This window comes from Meles meles, chromosome 5 (assembly GCF_922984935.1).
Source record: "Meles meles chromosome 5, mMelMel3.1 paternal haplotype, whole genome shotgun sequence".
Taxonomy (NCBI): domain Eukaryota; kingdom Metazoa; phylum Chordata; class Mammalia; order Carnivora; family Mustelidae; genus Meles; species Meles meles.
Window position 1 is genome coordinate 9,768,069 of NC_060070.1, and position 14,354 is coordinate 9,782,422.

A 14,354-nucleotide genomic window follows, 5' to 3' on the forward strand; every position below is an offset into this window, starting at 1 on the left:
GTACTAGAAGTCCTAGCCTTAGCAATCAGATAAAAAAAGAAAGGTATCCAAATTGGCAAAGAAGTCAAACTATCACTCTTTGCAGATATGATACTATATGTGGAAAACCCAAAAGACTCCACTCCAAAACTGCTAGAACTTGTACAGGAATTCAGTAAAGTGTCAGGATATAAAATCAATGCACAGAAATCAGTTGCATTTCTTTACACCAACAACAAGACAGAAGAAAGAGAAATTAAGGAGTCAATCCCATTTACAATTGCACCCAAAACCATAAGATACCTAGGAATAAACCTAACCAAAGAGGCAAAGAATCTATACTCAGAAAACTATAAAGTACTCATGAAAGAAATTGAGGAAGACACAAAGAAATGGAAAAATGTTTCATGCTCCTGGATTGGAAGAACAAATATTGTGAAAATGTCTATGCTACCTAAAGCAATCTATACATTTAATGCAATCCCTATCAAAATCCCATCCCTTTTTTTCAAAGAAATGGAACAAATAATCCTAAAATTTATATGGAACCAGAAAAGACCTCGAATGGCCAAAGGAATATCGAAAAAGAAAGCCAAAGTTGGTGGCATCACAATTCCGGACTTCAAGCTCTATTACAAAGCTGTCATCATCAAGACAGTATGGTAGTGGCACAAAAACAGACACATAGATCAATGGAACAGAATAGAGAGCCCAGAAATAGACCCTCAGCTCTGTGGTCAACTAATCTTTGGCAAAGCAGGAAAGAATGTCCAATGGAAAAAAGACAGCCTCTTCAACAAATGGTGTCGGGAAAATTGGACAGCAACATGCAGAAAAATGAAACTGGACCATTTCCTTACACCACACATGAAAATAGACTCAAAATGGATGAAGGACCTCAATGTGAGAAAGGAATCCATCAAAATCCTTGAGGAGAACACAGGCAGCAACCTCTTCGACCTCAGCTGCAGCAACTTCTTCCTAGGAACATCGCCAAAGGCAAGGGAATCAAGGGCAAAAATGAACTATTGAGATTTCATCAAGATCAAAAACTTTTGCACAGCAAAGGAAACAGTTAACAAAACCAAAAGACAACTGACAGAATGGGAGAAGATATTTGCAAACAACGTATCAGATAAAGGGCTAGTACCCAAATCTATAAAGAGCTTAGCAAACTCAACACCCAAAGAACAAATAATCCAATCAAGAAATGGGCAGAGGACATGAACAGACATTTCTGCAAAGAAGACATCCAGATGGCCAATAGACACATGAAAAAGTGCTCCACATCACTCGGCATCAGGGAAATACAAATCAAAACTACAATGAGATACCACCTCACACCAGTCAGAAAGGCTAAAATTAACAAGTCAGGAAATGACAGATGCTGGCGAGGATGCAGAAAAAGGGGAACCCTCCTACACTGTTGCTGGGAATGCATGCTGGTGCAACCACTCTGGAAAACAGCATGGAGGTTCATCAAAAAGTTGAAAATAGAGCTACCCTATGACCCAGCAATTGCACTACTGGGTATTTACCCTAAAGATACAAATGTAGTGATCCGAAGGGGCACGTGCACCTGAATGTTTATAGCAGCAATGTCCACAATAGCCAAACTATGGAAAGAACCTAGATGTCCATCAACAGATGAAGGGATAAAGAAGATGTGGTATATATACACAATGGAATACTATGCAGCCATCAAAAGAAATCTTGCCATTTGTGATGACGTGGATGGAACTAGAGGATATCATGCTTAGTGAAATAAGTCAGTCGGAGAAAGACAACTATCATATGATCTCCCTGATATGAGGAAGTGAAGATGCAATGTGGGGGGCTTGGGGGGTAGGAAAAGAATAAATGAAACAAGATGCGATCGGGAGGGAGACAAACCATAAGAGACTCAATCTCACAAAACAAACTGAGGGTTGCTGGGGGGAGGGGGGTCGGGAGAGAATGTTGGGGTTATGGACATTGGGGAGGGTTTGTGCTATGGTGAGTGCTGTGCAATGTGTAAACCTGGCAATTCAGACCTGTACCTCTGGGGATAAAAATACATTATATGTTTATTAAAAAATTTAAAAACTAAAAAAATCACATACCATAAAATTCACCCTTTTAAATATACAGTGTTGTACAACCCTCCCCACTAATTTCAGAACATTTCATCATCCCGAAAATTAACTCTATACTTATTAGCAATCACTCCTCACCTTTCCACTAGCTCCTGGCAGACACTAATCTACTTTCTCTCTCTATGGATCTGGCCTGTTATGGACATTTCATATAAATGAAATCATACAATGCATGGCCTTTTAGTGTTTGGCTTCTTTTTCTTAGCCTGTTTCCAGGGTTCTTTGATGATGTAGCAGGTATCAGTACTTCATTCCTTTTTATAGTTAAACAGTCAGTTGTGTGGAGATACACCACATTTGTTGATGCATTCATCAGCTGATGGGTATTTAGGTTCTTTTCGTTTTTTGCTATTATGAATAATGGAGCTGTAAACATTTATGTACAAGTTTTTTTATGTGGACATGTTTTCCATTCCCTTCGATATAGACTAAGAGTGGAGTTGCTGGGTCATGTTTTTAGCTTTTAAAGATGGTAGACATTTGTAGAATGGGATAGTCAAAGCTGAAATGAGTATAGTGTCTGATGGTAAACTGAGATCACCCCTAAACCCTATCAACCCAGCTTAATTATGCACCGACCTAACAAGTGACTTAGCCACCGGTTTTATTATGTAGATACAGTGAATGTATCCATTAGCTAACCGCATTAACTAACAGTAAGTACTAGCTAATGGATGCCTACTTACATACCTTAAAAGCTGCAGCCTGAGGCTTAGGCTTCTAATTTAGCACACATCTAGAGACTGATTCTCCATGGAGACTGGGGAGGCAGAAGGGAGCCATAAGTGCATTCTCCGTCTGGTACATTCCAGGTCACTGGTATCTCTGTGGAAGAAGTTTATGCATGTCTTGTGCCCTGGCTTTTTTGGCTGCTATGCAGGGAATGCACCCCTCCATTGCCTGGCTCTGGTGGCCAGCAGAGCTTGTGTTTGCAGGTCCCTCAGGACTCTAGAAAACAAACCATTCAGGGCTCAGCACAGAGACAGGCAGAAACACTCATCTTCCAGTCTTTACCTGAAAGAAGTCTGTTTACGTACTTTAAAAGTCCAGCTTCCAGTCAGCCTGCTTCTGGGTACTGACAAATCGCCTCCACTTTGGAACACTGACAGGTTTTGGCAGACCCTCAACTGGTGGCAGACACTAAGAACAAAGAAGGGGGCTTGGATAGTGACAAAGGTTTGAGAGAGAACCAAGAGCTCAGCAGACTGAACGACAAGATTCATCTAAATAAGACCACTCTGTCAAGATTGGGAGAGGTGGCTGTTTTACATAATGCACAGAAATCAACAGAATGTTGAGAAAAATGAGTAAACAGAGGACTATAGAAGATAAAACTTGAGAAATAAACCTTAAATATGGAGATAAGTGACCTGATAAAGAGTTCAAAATAGAGATTGTCACCAATGTCTAAGAATAATGCATGAGCAAAGTGAGAATTTAAACACAGACCTATAAAATGTAAGCAAATACCAAACAAATCATAAAGCTGGAAAATAAACTGAAAAACTCAGTAGAGAGTTTCAATGACAGACTGGATTGTGTGAAAGAAAGGATCAGCAGATTCAAAGATGGCAGTGGAATTCATCCAGTCAGAGAGCCAAAAAGACAAAAGAGTGAAGATAGAGTGAATATAGTTTAAGGGACTTGGGGGATATCATTGCATTATAGGTCTCCTTGAAGGAAAAGAGAAAGGCAGAAAGCTTATTCAAAGAAATAATGGCTGAATTCTCCCCTAACCAGGAAGCCCAGAGAATTCCAAATAAGATGAATCCAAATATATCCGCACCAAGAAACATTATAACTAAATTTCCAAAAAGTTAAAGGTCAGAGAGTCTTAAGAGTAGCAAGAGAAAAACAAATGGTTATGTACAAGAGAAATCCATAATACTATTGGCAGATTTTTCAGCAGAAACTTTGTGGGCCAGAAAAATGGGATAATAGAGTCAAAGTGCTGAAAGAAAAAAAATTGGCAATCAAGAATACCTGGCAAAGTTCTTCAGGATCGAAGAAGCGATAGAGTTTTCCGGACAAGCAAAAATTGGAGTTCATCACCTCTAGACCAGTCCCACATGAAATGTTCAGGGGAATACTTCAAGCTGAAATGAAAGAATGCTAATTAGTAACAGGAAAACATATGAAAGTATAAATCTCACTGGTAAGTATAAATATATAAATTCAGAACATGCTAATGTAATGGGTAAACAAATCTAGTATGAAGGTTAAAAGACAAAAAATACTAAAAATAACTACAATTTGTTACTGGATATACAAGGTAAAAATATATAATTTGTGACATTGAGAACAAAATGGGAAGAGTAAAAACAGCTTAGGTAGACATCTGGAAAGTTGTTAGTTTAAAATGACATAAATATGTTTTATGTAAACTTCACGATGACCTCAATGCAAAAACTTAAATACACAAAAGAGAAAGAGAAAAGAAAACAATTAGACATGGACTTAGTATTGCCATTTCATTAATCGTTACTTTGAATGGACTGAATTCTCTAATCCAAAGAAAAGAGCCACTGAGTGGATTTAAAAAAAACAACAACAAACACTCGCTTCAGCTTTAAGGACACACACAGACTGCAAGTGAAAAGATGGGAAGAGATATTCCATGCAAATGGAAACCAGAAAGCAGGGGTAGCTGTATTTAAATCTACTTAGAAATCTACTTAATATACTACTACAAATTAGACTTAAAGCCAGAGACTAATAAGGGACAGAGAAGGTTATCATATAATGATAAAAATGTTAATTCATCAAGAGAAAATAACATAAATATTTACACACCCAACATAGCACCTAAATATATGAAACATCACACCTGAAGAGTAAAATATATGGCATCATTCAGACAGAACTCAATAAACATTGGACTTAATGACATGTTAGACCAGATGGACTTAATAGATGACTACAGAACCTTCCATGCAACAGTAGCAGAATACACATTGTTCTCAAGTGTACACAAAACATTCTCCAAGATAAGTCATACATTAGGCCACAAAACAAGTCAATAAAATTAAAAAGACAAATCTATCAAGCATCTTTACTGACCTCAATGGTATGAAACTAGAAATCAGTGAAAAGAAGAAAACTGGAAAGTTCACAAATATGTGGAGATTAAACATGCAACTGAGCAATGAATGAAAGAAGAAATTGAAATAAAAAATACAACATACCAAACCTTAAGGGATGTACCAAAAGCAGTTCCAAGAGGGAAGTTTATAGCAACAAATGCCTACATTAAGAAAAATTTCAAACAACCTGACTTTATATCTTAAGTAGCTAGAAAAAACAAACTGTGCCCCAAGTTAGCAGAAAGAAAGAAATGAAGATCAGAGTAGAAATAAAGGAAATGGATTCTTTTTTTTTTTTTTTTTAAAGGAAATAGATTCTTAAAAGATAATAGAGGGGCACCTGAGTAGCTCAGTTGTTTAAGTGTCTGACTCTTGATATCAGCTTGGGTCTTGATGTCAGGGTTATGAGTTCAAGCCCCACACTGGGATCCACGGTAGCCATGGAACCTACTTTATAAAATAAAAAATAATAGAAAAGACCAAGGAAACTAAGAGCTATTTTTTGAAAAGATAAAATAGACAAAACTTTAGCTACTCATACCAAGATAAAAGGGAGAGGACAAATAAAATTATAAATGAAAGAGGAGGCCCTTCCTCCAGGGGAGCTACTGAAGAGTAGCAGCCATGGCTCCTTGCTACCTTATGGCCATGGGCCTCAACAAGGTCCGCCAAGTGAATGTGAGCAAGCAGAGGCACAGCTCCTGCTGCGGGTGGCTCACCGAGCACATCGGATTCATGTGGACCAAGATCCAAGAAGTGTGTGGCATCACCACATTTGAGTGGCATCCTGTGGAGCTGCTCAAGGTCTCCGAGGACAAACGCACCCTCCAGTTTCATCAAGAAAAGGGTGGGAACACACATCCATGCCAAGGGGAAGAGAGAGGAGCTAAGTAACATCCTGGCAGCTTATGATAAAAGTAGTAGCCAAGAAAGACTGAATGAACCCCTTCCCTCTGAGTAATAAAGCCTTTCTGGAACTTAAAAGAAAAAAAGGAGGAGGGAGGAGGAGGAGGAAGAGACTTAGAACTAACAACACACAAATACTGAGAATCGTTAAGAGACAGAATAGGAACAATTATTTGCCAATAAAGTGTACAACCCAGAAGAAATGGATAAAATCCTACAATACAATCTACCAAAACTGAATTGTGAAGAAGTAGAAAATCTGCACAGTCCAATTCTTAATAAGGAGATTGAATCAGTAGTCAAAAAATCCAACAAAGAAAAGTCCCAGACCAGATCATTTCACTGGTGAATTCTACCAAATATTTAAAGAAGAATTAATACTAATCCTTCTCAATCTTCCAAAAAGCAGACGAGGAGGGAATACTTTGAAACTCATTTTATGAGGCCAGGATTACCCTGAAATAGAATCTGACAAGGACTCAACATCCCCGATGAAATAGATGTAAAAAATGGCTCAGCAAAATTACAGCCAACTGAATTCAACAGTACATTAGAAAGATAATACACCGTGATCAAGTGGGATTCATTCTAGGGATTCAAGATGGTTGAACATCTGCAAATCAATCACTGTGATACATATTAACAAAATGAAGGAAGAAAAAGCATTTGACAAAATTCAACATTAATTCATGATAAAAACTCTCAGCAAAGTGGGTATAGAAGGAAAGTACCTCAACTTAATACGACAAGCCCACAGCTGACATCATGAAAAGGTGAAAAGCTAAAAGCATTTCCTCCACCATCAGGAACAAGAGTGCCCATAGTCTCATGGCCTTTTTTTTTTTTTTTTTTGGCCACTGTTTATTCAGCATGGTATTGGATGGCCTAATCAGAACAATTAGGCAAGAAAAAGAACAGTTTTTCAAAATGTAAAGGAAGAAGGAAGGAGTAAAACTGTTTCTACTGGCAGACTACATTGTATTTAGAAAGCTCAAAGGACTCCATCAAAAAACTTAGAATAGGGCACCTGGGCGGCTCAGTGGGTTAAGCCTCTGCCTTCGGCTCAGGTCATGATCTCAGGGTCCTGGGATCGAGTCCCACATCGGGCTCTCTGCTCTCTGCTTGGCGGGGATCCTGCTTCCCTCTCTCTTTCTCTCTGCCTGCCTCTCTGCCTACTTGTGATCTCTCTCTCTCTCGCTGTCAAATAAATAAAATCTTAAAAAAAAAAAAAAACTTAGAATAAATGAATTCAGTAAAGTTGCAGGATACAAAATCAACATACAAAATTAGGTTTCTATACACTAATAACAAACTATTAGAAAGAAATTAAGAAAACAATCCCATTTACAACTGCATCAAAAAATACCTAGGACTAAATTTAAACAAGGAGGTGAATGACCTGTACACCAAAAACTAAGACATTGATAAAAGAAATAGAAATAAGTGGAAAGGTATTCCATGCTTATGGGCTGGAACATCTAATATTGTTAAAAGGCCCATACTATCCAAAGCAATCTACAGATTCAGTGCAGTTCCTATCAAAATTCAAATGGCATTTATTCTCAGAAATAGAAGAAACAATCCTAAAGTTTTTGTGGAACCAGAAAAGACCCCAAAGAGCCAAAGCAATTTTCAGAAAGAAAACGCAAGTCAGCACATTTCCCAATTTCAAACTGTATTATAAAGATACAGTAACCAAAACAGTATGATATTGGCATAAAAGGACAGTAAATCAATAGGACAATATAGAGAGCCCAGAAATAAACTGGTACATATTTGGTCAAATTATGGAAAAGGAGCCAAGAAGGTATTGTTGGGAAAGGATGGTCTCTTCAGTGGATGGTGTTGGGAAAACCAGACAGCCACATGCAAAAGAATGGAACTGAACTACTATCTATACCATACATAAAAACCAATGCAAAATAGATTAAAGACTTGAACATTAAGACCTTAAACCATAAAAATCCTAGAAGGAAACATAGCTGATAAACACCTTGACGTTAGTCTTGGCAATGATTTTTTGGATGTGACACCAAAAACAAAGGCAACAGAAGCAATAACCTAAAAATTGGAACATTATTAAACTAAAAAGCTGCACAGCAAAGGAACCATCAACTAAAAAGGCAGGCTACTGGATAGGAGGAAATACTTGCGAATTATATGTTTGATGTGGGATTCATATCTAAAATATATAAGAATACTTACAACTTAATAGTAAGTATCAAACAATTTGATTTGAGAATGAACATTTTTCCAAGGAAGACATACTAATGGCTAACAGGTACATGAAAACGTACTCAATGTCTCTAATCATCAGTTCAAATAGAATTCAAAACCACAATGAGATATCTTTTCACATCTATTAGAATGGTTACCATCATTGATGAGATAAGAGAGAACAAGTGTTGGCAAGGATGTGGAGGAAAGGGGACACTTGGGCACTGCTGGTGGGAATGTAAATTGGTGTGGACACTATATAGGACAGTATGGAGGGTCCTAAAAAAAACAACCTAAAAACTACCATATGATCCAGCAATCTCCTTTCTGTGTAAATATCCAAAGGAAATGAAAACAGGATATCTGAGAGATATCTGCACTCCCATGTTCATTACAGCATTACTCACAATAGCCAAGATAAGGAGAAAACCTAAGTGTTTATTAACAGATGAATGGATAAAGAAGATTTGATATATACCTACAATGGAATATTATTCAGCCATGAGAAAAAAATTCCATCCTGCCATTTGTAATAACATCGATGGAACTTGAGCGCATTACGCTAAGTGAAGTAAGCCAGACAGAGAAAGACATTTATGGTATCACTTACATGTGGAATCCTAAAACAAAACAAAACAAAAAAACCCTCAAACTACTAGAAACAGTAGAAAACTTGTTTGCCAGGGACTAACAGTAGGAAGAAATAGGGAGAGGATGGTAAAACTTTTAGCTATAGCATAAATAAGGTCCAATCATCTACTATAAAACATAGTGACTATAACTGACAACACTATGATGTATAATTCAAATTTGCTAAGAGTAAAACTTCAGAGTTCTCACATATACACCCATACAAGTGATAAGTGAGGTGATGAATGTGTTTAATTAAATAGATAGGGAAACCCTTTCACATTTTATATCAAATCACCACAAGTATACTTTAAATACCTTAGTTTTATATGTCAATTATCCCCAATAAAGCTGAAATTAAAAATTTTTTCATTAAAATTTTTTTAAATTCATTGAAAGCTTTAAGAACTACATAGTCTGTTTATGCTCAGGTCCATATCTTCTGTTTCTATTTTAGATAATCTATTATGTTCCTTCAATCAGTACTCCTTTCAATTGTTTTGACTTCTCTTTGCCAAATATGGTTAAGTACCAAGAGCTATCTGGTCTACTTAGAAGGACCAGAATCCTTTTCCATTTCTACTGCCACAGTCTCCAGTTCAGATTTTCACATTTGGCCTGGAATATAACCTCCTAGTTGGCTTCTCATTTTAATAATAAAATAGAACTGTAATGCAGTAAAGAATGAGTTCCTGTGTACCAAGTGTTGCTTTACATAAGACTATGACATAGATTTAATCCAATCCCTATCAGATTCCAATGGCATATTTCCCAGAACTAGAAAAAAAAAATTATAAAATTTGTAGGAACCACAAAAGATCCTAACCAGCCAAAGCAATCTTGAGAAAGAACTAAGCTGGAGGTATTACACTCCCTATTTTCAAACTATATTACAAAGCCATAATATTCAAAACAGTACAGTGTGGGCACAAAAGCAAATATCAATAGAACAGCATTGAGAGCCCAGAAAGAGATCCACGCATATATGGACAGTTAATTTACAACAAAGGAGCCAAAAGTATACAATGCAGAAAGGACTAAGTCTCTTCAATAAACTTTTAGAAAACTGGTCAGCCACATACAAAAAAAATGAAACTTGACTACTATTTTAGACCATCCACAAAAATTAACTAAAATTCATCAAGTACGTGAATAGACCTGAAAGCACAGAAATCCTAGAAGAAAACATAGGTGGTAACCTCCTTGACGCTGGTCTTAGCAGTGCTTTTTGGGGTCTGATTCCCAAATCAAAGGAAACAGAAGCAAAAATAAACAAATGGGATCACATCAATCTAAAAACCTTCTGCACAGTGAAGGAAATCATCATCAAAATGAACAGACAACCTACCAAGTGGGAGATGGTAATTGCAGTCATACATCTGATAGGGGCTAATATCCAAAACAAATAAAGAACTGCTACAACTCAACAACAGTACAAACCAATTAAAAAATGGGCAGAGGATCTGAATAGACACTTTTCCAAAGAAGACATACAGATGGACAATGGGCATACGAAGAAATGTTTGACACAACTATTAGGGGAATGCAAATCAAAATCACAATAAGATTATCACCTCATCCCGCAGGAATAGCTATTACCAAAAAGATGGACATCTGGCTGTCTCATTCAAAAGAGTATGGATCTCTCAACCTTGGGTTTGTGAGCTCAAGACCCATGTTGGGTAGAGATTACTTAAATAAATAAGTTTAAAAAAAAAGATGAGATATAACAGTGTAGGAGAGGATGTAAGAAAAAGAACACTTGTACACGGTTGGTAGGATTATAAATTGGTGCAACCACTATGGAAAATAGTATGGAGATTCCTCAAAAAATTAAGAATTGAACTAACATAGAATCCAGCTCATCCACTACTGGGTATTTATCTGAAGAATAAGGTAACACTAAAGAAATATGTATCTTTCTGTTCCTTGTAGCATTATTTACAATAGCCAACATATGGAAGCAACCAGTGTCCGCTGACAGAAGAATGGATTAAGCAGATGTGCATATACACACATATACATACACTCGAATACTTCTCAGCCATAAAAAAGAATGAAACCTGGGGCGCCTGGGTGGCTCAGTGGGTTAAAGCCTCTGCCTTCGGCTCAGGTCATGATCCCAGGGTCCTCGAATTGAGTCCCGCACTGGGCTCTCTGCTCCTCAGGGAGCCTGCTTCCTCCTCTCTCTCTGCCTGCCTCTCTGCCTGCTTGTGCTCTCTGTCTCTCAAATAAATAAATAAAATCTTAAAAAAAAAAGAATGAAACCTTGCCATTTGCAACAACATGGGTGGACCTAGTGGGTATCATACTAAGTGAAATAAGTCAGAAGAAGAAAGACCAATACCTTATGATTTCACTCATATGTGAAGTCTGAAAAAGCAAAAATTGAAAACAAACTCAGATACAGAGAACAGTTGGTAGTTTCTGGGGTGGGGAGAGTGTGTTGAGGGGTGAGTGGATGAAAGGGGGTAAATTGTAGGGTGATGGATAGTAACTAGACTTTTGGGTGTATCACTTTTGGGTGTATTTTATATATATAAATATAAAATAAACTTTATTAGCCATATTTTAGAGAGAGGAAAAATGAGCATTAAAAAAAATCATAAAACTGGTGCAAAGTCTCAAAACTATTGAGAGCAAAGGCTAAACCCAGTTTTGATTTTAAAATCTATGCATGTTTGTTGCAATATCTTCATAAAACATTTTACACGTCATTAACTTTAAAAACTGAAAAAGTCACAACAACAAATAGTCTAGGACTTTTAAGCTGATTTCAGGATTTCTCTCCCCCAATACCTAACTAAAGGGAGAAAAAATTAGGGGGAAAAAAGAGGAAAAGTAAGAAAAAATAATTCAACAGAAAAAAAAAAAGATGAAGAAGAGAAGAAGAAGAAAGGATTGACTAAAAGCTCATGCTATTAACTTTGAAAACCTTGGGGTGCCTGGGTGGCTGTGTGGGTTAAAGCCTCTGCCTTCGGCTCAGGTCATGATCCCAGGGTCCTGGGATTGAGCCCCGGATTGGGCTCTCTGCTCATCAGGGAGCCTGTTTCCTCGTCTCTGCCTGCTTCTCTGCCTACTTGTGTTCGCTGTCTGTCAAATAAATAAAATCTTAAAAAAAAAACAACAAACCAATGGTTAAGAAAAGTAAGTGGTATTAGGGAATATAATAATATAATCAATATAATCTTGAGAATTTTGATGATAGGTCTGTATTTTGTGGGAAAAGAGGAGGAACAAGGTGCTGAGCAAAGTTAAAGAAAAAGCCTTGAGGTTGGAAACCTCATCTATCATTGAAAATATTAAAACACTCAAAAACCAAAACAGTAAGGCTTTGTTTTCCGAAGCCCTCATGGAAATAAGATGCAATCACTCTAAGTGAGGTGGACTCTAGTAACAAACCCTCAAAAGAGGGACAAGAGGCCAGATCTCCTAACAAAGATAGTTTAGGACTCACCCCAACTGTGCTGTTGGGACAATCATGCCCCCTCCAACCTGCAGATAAAGGAAGAGAGAACAAGTGGTTATGTCAAACACAGATGGCCAAAAGCAGTCTCGGATAAGGGGTGAGAGTTGGTCGCAAGAGTTCACCCTTTATTTATTTGGCCAAATGGGTCTAGACGAAGTTTATTATGCACAAGGAAGATGAAAATACATGACACTTAAGCAACATAATGAAGCAAAACAAGTATATAAAGATGGCTGAAGGTTCAGTTCTAAATGGAAAGAAAATCCCTGGACAACAGCAAAAAGTAATATACAGAGAAAAAGGTGGTGATACGGAAACAAAATGAAAACCAAATTAGTACAATTACAGAATAAAGTAGAGACCATGTTAAAGAATAAAAGACATAGATGAAAATGCTCTCAACAGAGTGGTGGCTTAATAGATGCAGAACCACAAGAAATGGAAATAATTAGAATAGATAAAAAGTCATCATTCAACTATAAAGGCAAAAGACTTACATTGCCAATATAAACTCAGGCAAAAGGGACGCATGTGCCCCTTCTGACAAATTTGCTTATCGGTTAAATCCAGGCTTACAAAAGGGGGAAGGAGGATGAAAATACTGCACTTTAAAATGCAAACAAATAACCTAAAAACAAAACCCCCCTGTGTTAGAAAATAGTAAGTTTGGAAAGAAAGAATTATGTACTCAGCTAAATTGTGCCAGGTAATGAAAAAACATGCTCAAGCCTAATGAACCCAGGAAATATTGTTTATCAGTTCTCATAGTTTGATCCTCTTAGGTTAACTTCAAATAAACTAAGTTTATTACTATTATACAGTAACATATAATATGATGTTAAAATATTAATAATCTGATATGTTACTGTACATTACACAGAGAAAATTTCTAGAAGGATAATGTTAAAGATAATTATTTCTAGGTAGATTTTGGGTGAATTTTTAGGTCTTAATAATTTTCTGTAATGCTGAATTTTTATGAGTATGTTATTTTGATACACTGTTCTAAAAAGGTAGCTCTACAGAAGTCAAAATTCAAATCATAGCCACTATTAGTCAAGTTATTACAACATACATAAGCTAGAGTATATCTTAGAAGAAAAAAGATAAGTTAAAATATCAGTGAAAAGGGAATCTTAAATATTGGGACTTCATCAAGACAAAAAGCTTTTGGACAGAAAAGGAAACAGTCAACAAAACCAAAAGACAACTGACAGAATGGGAGAAGATATTTGCAAATGTCTTATCAGATAAAGAGCTATTATCCAAAATTTATAAGGAACTTACCAAACTCAACACCCCCAAAACAAAAAATCCAGTCAAGAAATGGGCAGAAGACATGAGCAGATATTTCTCCAAAGAAAACATGCAAACAGCCAACAGACACATAAAAAGATGCTTAACATCACTTGGCATCAGGGGAGTACAAATCAAAATCACGGAGAGATCCCACCTCACACCAGTCAGAATGGCTGAAATTAATAATGCAGGAAATAAGAGATGTTGGCGAGAATGTGGAGAAAGGGGAATCCTCTTGCACTGTTGGCACAATGCAACGGAATGCAAACTGGTACAGCCACTCTGAAAAACAGTATGGAGGTTCCTCAAAAAGTTGAAAATAGAGCTACCCTATGACCCAGCAATTGCACTACTGGGTATTTATCCAAATGATACAAACATAGTGATTGGAAGGAGCACATGTACCTCAATGTTTATAGCAGCAATGTCCAAATAGTCAAAGTATGGAAAGGACCCGGATGTGCATTGACAGTGAATGGAAAAAGAAGATGTGGTATGTATGTATGTATTATGTATGTGTGTGTGTGTGTGTGTATAAATACATATATATATAATGTATATTCTATATATATATATAATGGAATATTAATCATTAAAAAGAAGGAAATCTTGCTATTTGCAATGATGTGGATGCAA

General features: G+C 36.9%; 1 pseudogene; it reads left to right on the forward strand.

The window, feature by feature from the left end:
• Positions 1-5,821: 5,821 nt before the first annotated feature.
• Positions 5,822-6,158, forward strand: LOC123942076 (annotated as a pseudogene).
• The last annotated feature ends 8,196 nt before the right edge of the window (positions 6,159-14,354 follow it).